At 42.8% G+C, this 19,117-nt stretch overlaps 1 long non-coding RNA gene across 1 annotated transcript in view; it reads left to right on the top strand.

Moving 5' to 3' along the window:
* Positions 1-16,719, top strand: part of LOC124427051 — a 136,978-nt gene extending 120,259 nt beyond the window's left edge. Inside the window, exon 3 of the long non-coding RNA XR_006942858.1 lies at positions 16,296-16,719. This is a non-coding gene — a long non-coding RNA (uncharacterized LOC124427051). The remainder of the gene's footprint in view (positions 1-16,295) is intronic.
* Positions 16,720-19,117: the final 2,398 nt, after the last annotated feature.

Below are 19,117 nucleotides of genomic sequence, written 5' to 3'. Positions count from 1 at the left end.
AATTGGGCGTACAATTATGTGGGATGGATAAGGTGCTTTCCAAGAACACGATTGGAATGAAATTGATATTAATGGCTAATTGTGGAATATTTGAAAGAGCTCGAACGAAAAGACGTTATCTGCAATTACAAGAAACGATCTCTTATGAAATTGATTACTATTATCGTAGTAAAAGCTACAATTATAGCGTTTCTTTCTATCGTTCGAAATCTGCGAGATCATAGGATAGATAGATAATATTACAAGCTACATATATCTATCGTTTCATCGCGAAGACTTGTTAAGGAACGAAACGAAAGCAAAGAAGTAGAAATCTGCGCGATGAGATCTTGACGTAGGACAATTAATTAGAGCGGACAGCCGCGATGTGCTAATGACGCGTGAATGATTCGGACCGATCAGTAATTGAAGACCGCACTGGTCTTCTTTTCCACGAGATGCCCGATGATTGATCGTGCTCGATGCGGAAATTGCGCCTCGTAGAGTTTGCGAAAGGATCCCATCTGCGAAACAGTGCCTCGCATCCTTGCTCTTCATTACTTCCTTCAGCGTGAAGAAGTAACGAATAACGAGGCAGCTTCAACGTAGATATTTAGCTCGGAAATTCACTACTTCGCCGCTCTACTTTGCCTTCTTACCTCGCCACGAAATACGATGATTACTTCTCGGCGAATATTAGAGAGCCTGATGCAACTCTGTTATTTTGCATTTAGAGCGAAATATTACGAGTACCATACTCGACCGAGAGATACGATCTGTTAATATAAATATCCTAATGTAATACTTGTTAAAAATAGACCCTTGGATTATATCTAATAATATATCGTAGAAGAATCAGGCGTTTACTATGTTTAATAATTACTCGTGAAAAAGAAGAAGAAGAAGAAGCAGCACGAAGGGTGCAACGTAACCGTGGAAATTTTCACGTGCCAGCACGATCGGACGACGCTCGATTATTTTCTAATGTGTTTCACTCCCACGCACATGGATCTCTATCCAAGGGTAGATTTAATTCGTCACTGTCGCGAACAGACGATCGGTTCGCATCGTTTCGTTCTGAGGCGTCTAAGCGTAGAGTCATCGATGATACCAAAACGAATTTATCCGAATGGAATGGAACGTTTTACGTCTCATAATACCGTACATCCGTGTATATTAAAACGAAGGGACATTTAAGGTCTAGTCTAATTGTAAAATATTAGAAATAGTCAATATTACGTTCCGTTATGCTCCGTTACCTTCGACCGCGATACGAAAATGGATCAATTAGTGGGTAATACCTCGTTAGAGGTCAATTACCTCGGAGGAGAATCTCCGCCGAGAAAGCACTTTTACGTAAGTAAGAAAAGTGACAATGGCCCTTTAGCCGTTTAACATCTCCTCCTCCACTCGACGAACATAAATAAGTTTTGTGTCGTAATATTAACGTTATTAGCGCATTGACCCGCATAACGAAGCGACGGCGCACGTGAACGTACCCATTGTATCGGCCGACGTAGAACGCACAATGCCGCGTCGAGCACCCTAATAAGTTGGCGATATAGTGCGAGTGGCAGGCCACCATATTCGCGCGAGTTCTTAATTACATGTTTCAACACCGAGAACCATAGTGGGTGATATACGATCCTCCGAGCGGAGAACGCGCAGTGCGTCGTGCGCTAATATCGAAGAAAAATATCGACCGAAGCGGCAATAAAGCACGTCGCTCGTTTCACCTGAAATACTTAATTGCAACAATAATTATTGCTCGCTCGTACGGTGTAACGCAAAAGTAAACTATATAGGCGCGTACCGACATATACATATATGTACATGTATGTTTAAACTTTAACGGTCGTTGGAAATATCGAGGTGAAATATCGCCTCGAAATGTCTGGAAAAAGATTCGGAGCTTACGATCAGGTCCGAGTAACTCGAGAAGAATCGTGCGCGAGGAAACCGTCGTATTTTCCGCGATATTAGTAGGGCGGTGGTCGCGTAATTCAAACGCATCTCGTGAAAAGAAAGAAGTCTCTCGCTCGCGCGCTCTCTCTCTCTCTCTCTCTCTCTCTCTCTCTCTCTCTCTCTCTCTCTCTCTCTCTCTCTCTCTCTTTATCCTTTAGTTAGGGAGATCCGTATGGAAAACCGTCCTCGCGCTCCAGATCGTTTTACTCGCATTCTGGTATAACTCGGAGCGACTATGTCGGGCATTATGGCGGGACTAGGAGATAATACGACCGATTGTTTGAATTTTACGAGGGTCATGCGCGCTCGTTTCGCGGCGTGTGTTCCAGCTCGACTTTCGTAATCGTGAATTCGCTCATGATTGATCGACGTATAACTAAACTCCGTATAGTATATTATTCGTGGCTCGCCAGATGCTGGAGAAAAACTCGATTGTCCATTAGCGAGCTTCCCCGTGGATTACAATACAAGGAAAGCACGATATCGTTCTGAAAATGTTTCTCCGAAGGAACTCGACTGTCTTCCACTTTCACCGTTTCTTTAATCGATCCTCGCGAGATTAATCTCGACGTGGAAAATTTGTTCCTGCCTATTTGCCAATCCGCTATTTCAGAGTTAATTGCAAAAAGATAAACAGTTCCGATCCAGTTCGTAGACGGAGAGACGAAAAGGACCTCCTCGGTTTTCCTTTCTATCGAACGTGATTTAACGTCCAGCACTCTCGTCGCGTATAATGGAGGTCGAAGGTGGAGAATCGAGCCTGGACTGCTATATCGGATACGTTGGGTTGCTACAGGTGGATTAGAGAGAAATAACAGGCGCTTTCTCAGACCCCAATACGATTACCCCGAGACTAAGTACCGAGCTACGTCCAACGCTTGTCCTTCTTTACTAAGATTAACGGTAGTTACGAAGTCACTCGTCAATTCTCCGTGAACGAGAAGATATACGGCCGCTATACGTTTCGTATGAACCCACTGTCAAAATTAACGATCGCAAAAGTCAACTTTCCTTTTGCCTTTATTTTTCTATCCCGATAAGATCGTAATTCACGCTAGATACCGTATACCTCAATTCCAGCTTGTCCGTTGAATGATTTAAATTCTTGCAAACAAATGAAAGAAAAAGTCCCATTGCTATATCAATAAAATTCTCGACCAATATTCTTGAAATATAAATCGAGGCAATAAAAAAAACTATACTAAAATTACACGTACCGTTATTCCCCTTATGTTACTTATTTAACGTTCTTAGACAGAGACGTATGCCAACGTGGACAAATTCAGGAGGCACATAGAATCGTAAGGCGACAACGAAATTAGCTCGTTGTATCACGCGGTGCTCACGGTGATGTTGAGGAAGAGGCATGTGCGAAAGGAAGGAGAAGGAGCCGAGAGGAAGACGAAGAAAGCTCGCTTAACCAAGACGCGCCGTGGTCTTTATTATCGTCGTTAGAGGAGAGGCAGGCACGAAATTAGAGGACAGTTCGACAGGTCCGCTGCCGGTAGGTACTTAATTAACGCCGAGGCGATCGCCTCTGCCCTTGCGCCGCAGCCTTAATTGATTTACAAACGTCGTTGGCCGCGTGGTCCGCGCGCCACGTCACGATCGCGATCTCGATCTCCAAGCCGATGGGATCGTGCGCCGACAATTTGTCTTGCTCCTCTCTCGTGCCCGAGAGACGTCTCGCCACCTCATCGCCAGCTCATATTAGACTTATACGATGCCTCGGCGTAACTCGATTTTCAACATCTAATCGAGCGAGACAATTTTTCCTTTCCTTCTTTTTCTTGTTGTTATTATTATTATTATTATTATTATTATTATTATTATTATTATTATTATTATTTATGCGAATATCTTCGCCTGGAGGTAAAAGTCCGTAAATGTGCGCGTAAAAATTGACAACGATCCGATATCGAAGATATAATCGATCCTTGTAACTCTTCTCTTATCTCGGACCAATCAAGTGTAAAATTTAGATAAGCCACCGATGCGTTTATCCCTCTCTTTCTATCCTCTTTAAAGAGATCGCCGTGTATATCGATCCGGATATGACTCCGGTATACGCGGGCAGACCGTCCCGCACGCAGCTCAATTCTACTCTCCATTCGCAACGCTCTCCCTTTTCCCCTTAGCTCCTAGTCTCGTGTTGCGAACGTGTAAACGGCGCTACGGTTAAGGGTCAGTTACACAACGAGTGCTACAGTTACACTGGAAATTGACCGTCAGTCTTTATATGCTCGCCGACGTTTGCGTGTACGCAATATGCGATCAGAAAATTAACATAGAGAGCTCGTATCTTCCGAGTCACGAGTCACGCCCACGCACGAATCCGCGTTAATAATTTTCTTCGAATCGATTAATCATTACCGCAGGACCCACTATGCTTTTCCATGTTCTCTCGAACATTTCCCAAGCTTATTTTCTTATTTGATTAATAAATCTAGCAATAACTTACGAGGACACCAAACTGGCTTGCACTCGTGGGCATCGGTACGGAAGAGACCGGGAACGCATCGACGACACGTGGTGGGCGTCGAGAAGATTCAGTACTCGACGAAGCCGCGCCAAGCCCAAATGGCATTTCATTCGATTCCTACCGCCAGCGGCAAGCATTAAACTCAACCTGTTCCAGTTTGCTCTTAAGCGCGTTATAACCGAGACACTTCCTCCTGCGTAAAATGAACTTTACGAGGGTGCAGGAACAATGAGATGATACCGCGCCGTACCGCGAATCTCTCAATCGAACTCGACGTTCCAGCCGTGCGAAGCTACTACGAAAGAGAGATCGAATTTTGATTTTATGTCTTCGTACATACATATATCCTGTCTACCACAAATATTTCTCGTTAAAGTGAAAATGACTTCCTTAATCGAATTGCAGGAATATAAATCTTTCGCAAACTCGAACACGAAATCTTCCTCCTTCGATGAATTATCTCATTCGACTTTGAATTTTCGCACGTCCATGAACATTGCCTACGTTCGATTCCGTCGATCGACTTTTCAGATAATCCATATCACCTTCTAAGGCATAATAAGTAAGTAAGTGATTTACACGCTCCAAGCATATGAGTTCTCGTGCGAGAATTTTACTCCCTCTTCATAGCCATAACCACTTCCGGCGGCTATACATGGGCATAATCTTGCGCTAAGAGCTCGGATAAATATGACCCGATTGTAATCTGTCGTTCGTCGGCACGCAAAACTTATCGCACGAGTTATATCGTTGTTGGAACATCGGATATGTTGAAAGGGCCAATTGAAATGGCTCATCTTGAAATAAAGATATTTGGACGCTTTCATTAGGACAGAATGCGATTCCGGAAGGAAAAAAAGCAAAGGAACATGCACTTTGTTGTGCACGGCGTTGGCCGAGAGAGGTGAAATTAAATGATATTTAGAGCAGCATGAAATTTCGTGTTAGGACGTATCAATGGAGATAACGGGACGATAAGACGGCCTTGTTTGTTTACATTCGCATCGATTCGTATCGAGGTAGGTAAACTATTAAAATTGCGTGTTACTGCTTTCACCGTCGATCAGCATAGAAAGTGTGCGATCTCGTTCTATTGGTTTAAATTATGTGTATATCCAGGACGCGCGACGGTGAACGTTCGAGCGTAACGTATGCTTTCCATGCGTTTTTAGGGCGTATCCGATCGAGTAACGACGCGCTTCCTGCGAACGTCTATCATAATAAACATGCTTATACGTTTAAAATACTTAATTAACGATTAACCACTCTTCTCCTTCCTTTCTTTTACCTTTCTCCTCGTTGCTCGAATAACAGCAAGAAGATACGCGTAGCTTGTTCGTACTTATCGGGCGCACCATCGACGTTTCAGCTCTCGAAATAGCTTACGCAAACCAGTAAAATTTTTTTACGAACGACGAAAATAAAATACACAACGCGGAGATACGAAGGGCAAAAGAAATCGTTTTCCTGCTCTAGATGGGAATTAAAGAGGCATAAATAACAGGGTATTCGTTAAACAGCGATTTGCCTACGGTATAATTTCGTTCCGTTCTAGGTATCTGTATATCTAAGCTTTATGAAATAATATACCGACAGGTTTTACAATGGTCCGCGAGTGAAGCCTTTTTAAAGGCGACGCCCCCGAACGTATCCAGTTCTCTCTAATGCCGACTGATAAAGTCGCGGAGATACAACAACACCGATAGATTTACACCGTTCGGCGTTATATACCTAAACGAGAGAAGGAGATTGAATTTTTCAATTTTGACGAGCCGCGAGTCGCACGAACTCGAGGAAACAGATCATTTTTCGAATTCACTTAGCCGTGAAACCTCGATTCTCTACAGGCATAATACGAGCAACGTATTATACTGGCATCTTGTCCATTGTTGGCACTGTTCTCGTTTGCACTCATTGCTGCTGGATATTTTTTCTGCAGAAAGATAAATCAGTTACAATTCTCGTTATAATTATCGCACGCAGGCTCTGATAGTTTACCCTGAGATTTTTCAGGCTGCTCCTTTCGAGGACATTACACGCGACTGCACGACGAAGTAACTACCTTGAGCGAGTTAACGCGCGAAAGGACTTTCTTTGTTCCGTCGGCGTTTTTTCTTTTTATCCATTGGGAGAGCCTTCCAATCGAGCTATTAAACGCAAATATGCAGTATTAAACGCGATATCACGCGATTGTTACAGAGTATCGACTGGCACAGATCGGCGATATTCATAAATTCTCCGTTCTGACTTCGTCATCTTTCGGCCGAGCCTTGTCAATCGTTGAGCCTTGTTGATCGTCCTTTCCGCTCCTGCTTCCCCAGGCACGATATCGAAGTCACGAATGGTATCGTACATAACGCCTTTTATAGGTAATTAATTTTTCGCATCGGCTCTTTTACGAGCAACTTATCGTTAAAATGTTTAAAGATTTATGAATCTGATATTCTAATCTAATTACATTTTCGAAGCTATGGGGGGAATAATTTATGCGTAGATGTATTCGAACTCGAACGACGCAAGAAAGTTTCGCTCGATGCGAAAAATTCATCGAGAAATTCATCGAGAAATTCATCGAGAAATTCATCGAGAAATTCATCGAGGGTATTAAAGTAAAATCTATCGCCGAGAATATTCATAATTTCGCGAGGCAGGAGAGTTTTTCCGTCGACGACAAAAACCGAGGTAATGTTCGACGATACATCGGTACCCGGATGGTGGTGGTTTCTGTTCGATGTGTAACGACGAGAGCTAACGTCGATACGATATAAATTTAATTACCAGAGCGTTCATGCTCGAGGGAGCAGACCCCGGTGGCCCGAGCCAAACAATCACTTTACGTGAAAGTATGAAAATAATTCCAGGACGAAGGAAGCGGACAGTAGGTGGGTCCGCTCGACTATGGACGCCGCTATGGTATACGTGCGTATAACCGTGTATCTAGCGATCGTTGGGTGCACCGATCATTAGGCTGCCGCGCTGATCAGTGGACTCCATGGGCGGCGACTACGGTGAACCTCGAGCTACTTTCGAACATCGTAAATTCGCCATCCGTCGTTTAATACGCCGAAGATCGATACGGCAAGACGCACCTAAATACTGCTAAAGCTAAACGTTAGCCTAGCTAGTAAGCTTTTCATAGTACATGGAAAATTTATGAAAAGGGAATTGATAAAATCCTTTCGAGAAACGATATTTACGAGAATGATTTACGAGATACCCGCAATTCTGACGTTCCATTACGAAGCGAGCTCGTAAAAGCTATGAGAAAGACATACGATGCCAAGTAATCTATCATAGAATCACTCTGACGTTCATAATACGATAATGACTGTGTCACGAACTCATTGAACATATACGTCTATGATCGTTTTTGTTAGGTCCTTTAGAAATCTTTCGAAAGATCTTTCGAAAATTCGAAATATCGATATCTCCGCCCATGGATGAGTGTACTCGCGTACTTACGTACGTGCGATCCACGTGCACGACTATGGATGCCGCCGGACGGTTCAGGATGTCGTCTCGAATGCTCAAGTGCCTCACCTAATCCAAATTCCTCGCCTGCAATCTTCCAGATCCAATCGAGCGCCCGTCGATTATTGCTTATTGTCTTATTAAATAAATTATTGTACCGAACGACGAGACCTACGAGACGCGCGAATGTCATTTTAAATAATTGCTCCGTGCTCGTTAGCTCGGCCGTTAGCTACGCGCGATGAAAATTAAGAAAAATTATCGACGAACCTCCAAGAATTTCATAACTTTCTATTGGAAGCACCTTTTATATTCCCGTGCATCGTGTACGGGAATACCTTTTGCTCATTTGCAGTCTTCGGAATGGGACAAGGTGCAATGATTTACAGCTGTATTAATAGCGATATTTCACGCTCGCAGTTGATAATCCTCGCACGAGCTAATGATTCCCCGTTAACTGTCATCGTGCTAATTAATCGCACTTTGATTTTCCTCCTTTGATTTTTATCGATTCCCTCTCCCTTCTCGTAATTACATTCTCATGAAGCTATATCGTCGCAGATTATGAGCACGGCCATGCGATCGATTCTACGAGCAAAGAGAGAGAGAGAGAGAATATTTGTGATAAATTATTAAAAAATGATCGACAACGTTCAATGCACTCGCAATGAAATTAGCGCTTGAAACAGCAATACCTTTTGCTCTTCTAAAGTCTAATCGAGTAAGCGTAATGCTAGTAGCTTTCGAAGAATAGTGTGGGTGAAACACGAAGATTTCCTATATCGTAGTTATCTTGCTGGTTAATTGCGTCCCAGTTCAATCCAGTTTCTGATTTACGAGAACGTCCACCCAGATATCATTTCGTCCCTTTCGCACCAAACCCATCCGATATTATCGATTCTTCCTGCAGAACCAGTTAGTTAACGTCCCTCCAACTAACTTCTTTCGAGTTAATACGCAATAACGCGAGCGATTATATCGCACAAAGTTGATACAAGGTGAATGTTTAATCCCCTTAATACGACGTGAAAGTAAATATTGAATACACAATCCGTACGAGAGGCGAAATAACAAAGAAATTTGTTGAAAAAGGTTATTATTATGATAGTAATAAACGTTGAACCAATCAACGCGATACTCGCAAGTTATCTTACATAGGTATTACGTGTAACGTTATTGAACCAAGTGAAATATCATGCAGAATGGAAAATTTCGAAAGAAATAAGAGGCGTAATAAGCGGATCGATCCGACGATACCGAAGCGCCGTCTACCGAATTTAATTCGAGTCGGCCCTATCAAACGTCTATCGTCTCTCCGATCGCAAGAACCAAGAGCGAAGAAACATTCGACTCTGTAATCGGCCATTTATTTCATCGAACGGTCTCATTATGCACTGCCTATGCGCCCCGGTGCGAATAGTATGCAAGAACACAGTGCTCTTTGATTCTCGAAAGTCCCTCGCATTATTGGCGGCCCCGAAAACCACCTGAAAGGACCCATTTCGCTCGACGGGGGTCCTCCTACGGTAATGCGCGATCATCTTAACGGACGCACGAATACGCGCGCTCGTAATACCGTAGAAACGATGCGTTCGTTAATATACTGATCCCGTGAAATGTGATCATAATTATCGATTCGCAAACCATTTTACCTCGTGTATCTTCTCGAGGCGATCTACAACGCCTTCGAAATGCGCTAAAATACTCTAATAAGACGTCATATTTCATATATCCTACCAATAAATTGGTACGCGCCGATGGAGACGATCTACATTCGTTTTGATTCGAACAAAAGGAATTATCGTCAGATAATTCGCGAGATTCGACTTGGTGACTTGGTCATTAAAGTCAGGCCCACGGGTGGGCTTTACCACGAAGCAAAATAATGACTGCTATATCTGTACCAACGGTACAATCGCTCCTGCGACGAAGAAGAAGGAACAAAGTAGGAATAAAAGTGTAAGCTTGCCCAACGAAATAGTCTTTTTCATAAAATTTCATAAAAAATTGTGTCTTATCCAGTGGGTGTTCCAAAAGGCTACCGTAGATATATGTATATATATTATATATATATATATATATATATATATATATATATATATATATACATATATATACCACGGGTGCGCACGAAATGGAGCGTTAAAGGTTCACCCCAGGCATTATGCTTAATAAGATATTTTTCTGCGTATTCCATATTCGCGAGACTTTAATGCATTGTACCGGAATCGGCGTTTCGTTGCTGATACGTAATCCGTATGTCGTGTCGTAAGAGATAGAGAATAATGGTCCCTATCTGGCAGCAGCGCAAGTACTTTAATATGACGAGAAAATATAAGGTTGCTGCTCTCGATATGATACCGCACGCTGAGTAACGATGCAATTTTTCCACATCGCGTTCTACACGTCGCCTTCTACACCGACCGCCATCGTACGCGCGCCTTCGACCTCTAATGCGTGCCACAGCAAAGTTGGTAAAGATAAATCGTAATTTTATTCATCGTACCCCGCTATTCTTTTACTTTCACACCCGGCTCTCGTTACCGTCTCGTACACATGTGTACGATCGTTCTCCCAACTAACAAGAAAAAACTCGAAGAAACTACCTGTACGCGTTATGAATTAAGTGCGAATATTTATCCTGTCGATAATTTAACATTCGAAAATATCGAAGCTGCGGGATTTAAAAAAGGCGCTTAAGACTCAACTTCTTTATTAACGTTACGAAAAGAAACGAGCTAAATGCGAGATCTCTCCTATATCGTCTATACATATTTACGTTCGCACTTTTGCTCGCGCTTTCCACGCGAGGCAACACGTGCTCGCGTGCGATACGCATGGCATCGGTGTTGTGGAATGAAATGAAGGATAATAGTAATTCCGGCTGCTATACAGGTGCCTTAGCACGACACTAAAACGTATGCTGCTTGCCGACGTGCAATGCTATCGCGTGCTCGCGTATTCTTATGAACTTTTATTCTTTGCCATTCCAACCTGCTCGACGTGTCGTGATCGTCGTCGTCCTCGTCGTCGTCGTCGTCGTCGTCGTCGTCGTCGTTATCGCTATCGTTGTAAGCTTACGCAACTATCGTTATTTTTTTGCGAAAATCTTCAAGAAGTAAACTTTTATGTGCCGTTTTCTACGTCGCAGCGCAATTTAACTTGCCACCGTAGTTGGCATTTTAATACGATTATAGAAACGTAAACCGTTCGACACTCGATATTCTGCGACGCGAATATCGTAATCATTTTTTTCGGCTACCGCTAGAAGCCGTATAGATAAGTTGCGTGAGTTGTATTCATTGCTCTGTCACCGTACGATAGAGATATTATTCTATTTACTATTATGATACACGGAACGAGCCCAGCTTCTTTCCTCGTTTTTTTATCCTTTTTCTCGCTTTTCCTTTCTGCCCGAAAGGAGGAGAAAGAGAGAGAGAGAGTGAGAGAGAGCAAACTCTTAACCACGGAACGATAAAATTCATAGTTTTCGTTAGGCGAAGCGTAACTCGTAGACACCGTGTGTCGTAAGAGGTGAATAATAACGATCGTGATATCAGGTGAGGTCGGTGTTCTCGACTCGATACCGCATGCTGAGAAATCACGCTGACTTTTGCGCCCGACACGTACCTATATGTATGTAGATACATACGTACGTATGTACATATGTAACCGCCGCAAGTCTCTTATCTAGTGAGAATTTTCAATCAAATTTCGTTACTATAATATTCGTTCGTTCTGTCGGTCCTTCGAAGAAATTCAATTTTTCGTTCCGTCCTTAAATTCTACCGAATAAAAAATCGAAAAGGTCGAAAGGATACACGTTTACCACCGAAAATAAATAAATATATGTATATATCTGTATATATATATACACATATATATATATATATATAATACGATGCAGAATCGAGACCTGTACGGCCATGTATTTGAAAAGATAGATAGACGAGAGATAGGCGCGATTTGTCCTACATCCTGTCGAGTGGATCGAATGAAATCGAGCAACGCTCGGCTCGTAAGAATCACTCCGTATAACGACAGAATAATATTAACTGGTTGGGGTTCGCCGATCCGGAGAGAAATATACTGCGTCGGAGTTGATAAAATTGTCGATTTTTCTCGCGGAAGTTTAACAAGCTAACGAGCAAACGACGACAACGAGGAGAAGGACTTCGTAGTGGTGTTGCGTGGAGGCCGATCGATAGAAACGAAACGTCGTTTCCTGGCCTGTGTTTCAGGTCGACTTTTTTTCCTCCTCTTAATATCGCAAAGGTCTCTGAAAGCGCGACCGGAGCACAACCAGAGAGCGTACCTCGTCCCTCGGTTCGATTCGTGGAATATCGCCCAGCGATTAGTATAGTACGAGCACGGAGTACCCATAAATCCTTCCCGCGGAGCGCGACGCAATGCGTTTACGCAACAGAGTGCACCGAGTACACTTGGAAATAAAAAGGCACATACACACGTGCATACACGAAAACAGTACTACGTGTCGGCGATACGAACTCGTACGCACTAAAACACCCTGCTCGACAAATCGGTCGATAATACGATTAGAATGATAATTAATCTGTGCCGCGATTTCGATCGGTACACCGACCCACGTTCTCCCTCCCCAACCAGTAATTGTCCTCGGAGAGAATGCTTTCGTCGATTCGTCGAGAGGAAGTGTCGAAATAGCGATGATTCGTCGTATTTCACATCGAGAAATGAATTCGAACGGATGAAAAAGGTCCCTACATCTTTATCGGTGCTCGGATAATCGGCTAAAAAAAAAAAAAGAAAAAAAACAAAAGAAAAGTAACTAAAAAGAAAGAAATATAGAGATCAATAACGATCGCGTATCGTGATCAACGAGAGCAATATATTGATTCTTTAAAATCAAATCGCCGACTGACCAAGAGAAATAAAGCGAGATAAAAGGTATAGGTCTGTCATCGATGTTATCGCAGATCCGTTTGCTCCAAAAGCAATATTTTTGAATGGCCGTGCAATGACATTTGTGCGCACCACTTAAGTGATACGACGAGGCAATTCTACAAAGCGACTTTCTATCGTAATTGATTTGTCATGGTCCGGCCGAGTATTGGTTAAAGTTAATCGACGATGAAAAGACCGTAGTCCCTGCCAGCATTCACCACCGGACACGGTTCTCCTTCTCTCTCTCTCTCTCTCTCTCTCTCTCTCTCTCTCTCTCTCTCTCTCGCACTCTCGCTCAGAGACACGATATTTTCATACCTTACGCGAAACAGTTCCAGCGTTACTCGGATGTACGAGCTCGGATCGTGACGGTGCTTTCGACGTATTATTGCCCGTGTTTCGCAAAAGATCGATCGGTACAGCGCGTGTGGGTTAATCTGAGGAACCCGTTTTGCCAGAAGGCGATATTTTCCGCCTCCGCGTGGCGCCTCCCTCTCTCTCTCTCTCCTTCCTCGTTCAATCTCCCCTCCTCGTGTCGATCCTTTTCCTCTCTTCCTCTCTCTTTTATGCTATTCTCACTGTAAAATCGACCAAAGCGTTGTTACTGCGTTTATGCGAAATTAATTAAACGGCCCGAGTTAATGGTCCAACAAAAAGCTCATAATCCATTGCGGATAAGCATCGCGGTGAAACGACACACATAGTATGTTATATCGTTTCGAGAAACGCACCGGTTCACCTTTTGATCCGTATTAAACTCAATGAGAGAAAGAGAGAGAGAGAGAGACGTTCGAGCTCGATGTTGCGTAGACATGATACATAGAGGTACATACAGGATTCTTACCTATATCGGATGTAATTCGCGCCAATATGAGAAAAGGCGCGTTCGCGCGAGAGAATTACACGCGACCCTAGATCGCTCGCGATCTTTCTCGCCATTAAATCCACTTACGCTGGGAAAGAAAGAATGGAAAAAAGTGCTAGTATTATCGCTTCGATATAATTAAGTTGTTAGACTTATGCGCGGCGGAATATTGTAAGAGAACTTGAGATTGTATCAAGGATGGAATTTCTCGAATGGGTAGACGTAAGTCTAAGACACGGAAGAAAAGTCATGAAAGTCGCGTGTTACTCGCAAAGTTTGGCTTATAAAATCGACGAAGAAAAAGAAAAAAACACAAAAAAAAAAAAAAACAAAAAAGAAAAAAAGAAGAAGAAGAAGTAAAAGAAAACGGAGAGAAAAATATTTGTAGAACGGTGAAAATCAATCGTGGGTGCACCTTCGAACGCGTTTCTCGTTGTTATTCGTACTATGTCGATATTGGCATACACGCACCGTCCCTCGCACTTTTCACAGCGCATAAAGCCGGTCATTACGAATGCCGGTCGTAAGAACCTCGGCCGCTCTGGCGAACGAATGATATAAAAGTAAAGCTCCGTGATCTAGATTTAGAGAAACCGTGGAGTAACACACAATGGGAACCTTCGGGCGTCTTTCCACACGTCCGTTTGTTAGGACAAACACATTTACCTCTTTGCTCTCGTCACATTTTACGTCACGTTACGTTTATGTACCATGCTCGATCGTTATTCTTTCTTTATTTTTTTTTTTTCTTTAAAATTCACAAATGCTACGCATCGCCGAATCTAACGTAGTATGAGAAAGAACGTAGAACGAGGAAGACCATGATATATAATGATATATAAGAATACAAATGTCATAGATGCGTTAGCAAAAGACATGCGCGATTATAGAACACACCGAACGCGTGCTGTGCCACGTTGGAAGATACAATACGTCTTTGATATGAAGCAAGACACGTTATTTGTCACGGAAGGTCTTGTCAACGGTATCACGACGATCGCGACACTTGCACGGCTTGACGTGCAAACGTATTTCTTGTAATCTACGCCCTAAGACATCGAGCAAAGTTACGCTACCATGAATCACTATGTGACATTTAATCGCGTAACTGACTTCCTCGAAGGAACAATGATCTCTCGTTCGACGTTAGGATAAACGACGATCTTGCCGAGGAATTCCTCCGTCTCGTCTCGTCTCGTCTCTCGTCGAGCGACGAGGATAATTAGGGGTTATGTTGCAGCGATAACAATGCCATTCGTCGTACATTGTTTCTCGAATTGAATCTATTAAGTAGAAACGATATTGGAAAGCTCGTTTACAAAAGAGAAGAACTGACATAAAGTATATTTTAGATTATAAAGAATGAAATAATCGATGAGGAACGAAGATCCAGTTTGTAACGTGAAGCGCAAGCCAGAGTTAACTTATCGAATCCGTCTCGAATGACAAGCTCCGAGGCATAGATAACGCCCACGAATCGCGTGGTCGCATCCAACCGAGTCGAATGATAGACGCTGACGGGGATTCCTGATGAAATTGATGATGCCGGAAGGACATCGCCTGCTTATCCGTGTAAGCTTTATTTATCGATGCGCTCGCATCGTCGATCGGCGATCGAGCTTTATCTCGCGAAGGCGATCAAAATCGCGAATCGAAGTAGAATAAATTCGAATCACCGCTTCTAATCTTAAGACTAAGACTTAACCATTTTCCTTATCTAGCGTTTACTACTTTATCCATATACATTTTAATTTGGTTAACAAAAAAAAGAAAAAAGAAGAAGTATTTGGAAGAAAAATCTTTCGCTATAAGGAAAAAAAAAAAAAAAAAAAATAGAAAATCGTTGGTGCTTACTTATCCGATTTCGAGTCAACGGGCATTAATAAGATAAATGAAATAAAGAGAGGAAATGGCAAAGGCGTTTTGTAATATAATCTTTCGGTACGACTAACGATACAAATCGTTCAGAACCTTGAGAGAAACTTTCACTAACCTGGAAGATTATGGCGCAGGAATAGCATCTTCGTACGAGATACTAATCCTTGATGACGCTTTAAGGTCGACAGGGCAATTTCATGCGATCAGCGTAATTTATTCGTCCGATTTTGTCCGGCTATCCGACGACGAGATTTGCGATCCGGTTGTATCGCCATGTTTTACGTACGGAGCACGGACTCGTGCCTAATGCCACCGGACCGCGTACGTTTCCGTACGCTCGTTGAAATCTCTTGTGTTTACTTCCTACGTCTATACGGGAGACATTTTTCTACCTTCCTTCTTGTACGATCTTGTAAGACGCGCTCGTGCGGAACGACCGCTGAAACACCAACGGAGAACGCGGGATTACGATCGTTTGCCTTTACAAACTACACTTGATACTTTGTCGCCATTGAATCTCCTCTTTAAGAAATGAAATATTTATACCGGAGGAGAATTACATTCGAGATAATGCCAAAGGCGAAAGAAAGGAAAAAGAAAGACGTAGGTAGATTTTAACGGTCTATATAAATCTAGACAAACTTTAATATCGAAACGTTCTCGACGACGTTCACTACCGCTAAAAGTGATTTCCCTCGCGATCGAAATATTTGACGATTGTTTTCCTTTCAGATAGGACCTATCCTATGGCACGAAACCAGAGGAGAGAATCGGGTTAAACAAACGTTGTACAGGACATAATGGCGCCCTAATGACTTGATAAGCACTCTCCGGTACTACGTTGCAATAATCCTGTTACGACGAGGCCTGATCCGTGCCTGGCAATCCGTCCAGGAATGAAGAGGCAAACTATTTCGAGTAAGCGAGGCAGCCAGACCGAGCTTAAGTGGTAAGTTCAACGGTAACCGAGCTGCCGGAGAGTCTCTACCACGCCTCCTACTGAAAAGATTAGATTGCTCGCGATACCAATTACCCGCAATGGTAATTAGTTTCTAGTGGTGCCGATTGCGAAAGTAACAGGTCAACGAAGTTAGATTCGTTCGATACTTTTGTATTAATTTTGTAAAATAAAAGTCTAGCAGCGAATAAAAAGGAACGAAATAAATACTGTACAAGCGCTCTTTTTATTTACCTTAGCCCTCATTCTCCGATTCCTTTTGCGATAATATCACAATAAAATTTCTATTCCTACTTCTTTGGCCTAAGATGAAACTTTTAGTAATCCTGGTAGTTAAGACTCAAAGGTCAATTCATCGTTGGTGGGTGCTAGATTACGGTAAAGTAATACGATGTACCACACGGAAGAGAAATAAACACGCTTCTAACGTACGAGAGGTCAGTGCGTCGGCTACCTCTCTCTCTCTCTCCCTCTCTTTCTTTTTCATCATGGTAGCCAAGTACTCGCACACACATATAATTAACTAATTCAATAAACACCGAAGCAGTGACAGCGTTACCCCCTCTTTACACGAGTATATTCCAACCTGTCATTACACGGACGATTATGTCGTTAGAGCTTGGTGGATTTTAACGTGTAATTAGAAGATGTCTCGAAGAGTCGGCGACGACGATGACGTTGCACGAACGTAGAAACACATCCATAAAGGGATTTACGTGAAATGAGTATTTTAAAGTTAACGGCATTTCATCGAAATCAACTTATGGAAATCATCAAAGGTCAAAGAAATTTGACGTAAAAATTATCATTATCCTGGATAAAAGTTTGTATCGATTTAGCACGTGCCGCGACGTTATTATGTAAACGTTGTTATTTCAAGGATAATCTATTTATATATGAAATGTATCGTTGTCAATGGCAATCTGATTGAGAATTTTACGAGGCAAAGGAACAACTTGTAAATATTCCAAGGTAAAAGAAAGAAAATTATGCACCGATCGTAAAGCGATCAGTTTTCTTCTTCGACTAGGGCGAACCCATGCGTAAACGATTGAGTCGTAAAAATCAAAACGAAATGATGGGGTTTGTGTAAAAAAAAGAATTACTCTCGCGGGAAACGACGCCAGGTGTCGACAAGACGGTCCTATCTTTCGGTGGTATCCTTGCAATTTCGAAGAATACGCGAAGACGTCGTTCACCTTGCCGCAAGGAACGAAATCTTTAAATCCTTGTATTTCCAGTCTACGCGTCTCACGTATGCGAGGCCCCTTTCAAGGCTAACCGATGTAACGTGACCGTCTAGTAACGAAGGAGAAAAAAGCCACGACGAATAAAATATCATCCCGTGATGATCTTGAATAATGAGATATTTCGCTTTATGTTAATACAGATGATAGATTTTCTTCTTCCGGCTAAAAAGATTTCGATGTTTTCTCGAAGGAGGGTTGCAGAAGGATTAGCAATCTCCGCGATGTCGATGAGATAAAAATGATGAGTAGCGGACGAAACGGTTCTCTCCGTATCCGCCTTCTACTATTCTCGACTCTTACAGTCTCCTACAAGTATGGTTGCCGAAGTTGGCACCTGCAAAGCGACGTTAATCGCTTCGTAGCTCGTAAAGGAACCGATCCGATAGATAAGAGAAGCAAGAGAGAACTTCTCGTGGCTCGCTCGCCGCCCGTACATACGTACAAACACAAACGGAATCGTCGGTGATTTATCTCAACGTGCGAGTGAAATCGTTCCGGCGGGGGTTTCGTCACTTTTGCGGCGCAGAGTGAAACGAGACGGTCGGTTCGTTCCGTCCTCGCGATGGAAACCAAGCATCTCTCTCTCTCTCTCTCTCTCTCTCTCTCTGTCTTCGAAGAGCAAAAGACAGAGAGAAAGAAGAAACAAGGCAGCAAATAATAATTAATACTTTCGTCGTCGATCGTTATCGCGGTGTACGTAGGTATGATTCTTGCTTTGCCCGCGAGTTGATCGACAGCCGAAGAGCTTAAAACCGGGATGATCGTTCGTAGATCCTCGGTCACTCGGTGTGATCCGGTGATTTATCGTGCCACCGCCCGCCATCTATCATGCCTGATAGCGCCGATAGTCGAGACTCTAGTCAGCTCGTGCAGAGCTGGCCTCTCTTGTCCATTGGCGTCGAATACTTGGGAATCTTTGTTAATATTTATCTAAAACAAAAAGAAAAGGAAAAAAGAATAACAAATAAAAAAAAGACATTGCCAAGAATTAGATTCGCGACCACAGAGTTTGACGTTTGAAAAATTTACTCGTTCAAACGATCCGAGTGTGTATCTACGAAATTGCTCGTTTGCCGTTTGATCGATCTATTTGATCGTTTTGCAAATTATTCCTTGGATATAGAAACGATAAATACCCAAATTATCCTGTCGTTGAATATTCTTTTATTTTCTTCTCGAGCTCATTAAAAATCGATTTGACGATAGCAGGATTTTGCGTTTAATTCGAACGTGGAAAATGATCTGTCGCCGCCAATGAATTCGCCTAGCACGGTGCTCAACGCCGAGCAGTGGTATGCTCTCATTACCACTCACGCTGGTAATCGCGAGCCCATAACGCGCCAAGG

This window comes from Vespa crabro, chromosome 9, assembly GCF_910589235.1.
Source record: "Vespa crabro chromosome 9, iyVesCrab1.2, whole genome shotgun sequence".
NCBI classification, from domain to species: domain Eukaryota; kingdom Metazoa; phylum Arthropoda; class Insecta; order Hymenoptera; family Vespidae; genus Vespa; species Vespa crabro.
Note: the sequence above shows the minus strand (reverse complement) of the source record. Positions and strands in the feature narration are given on the sequence as shown.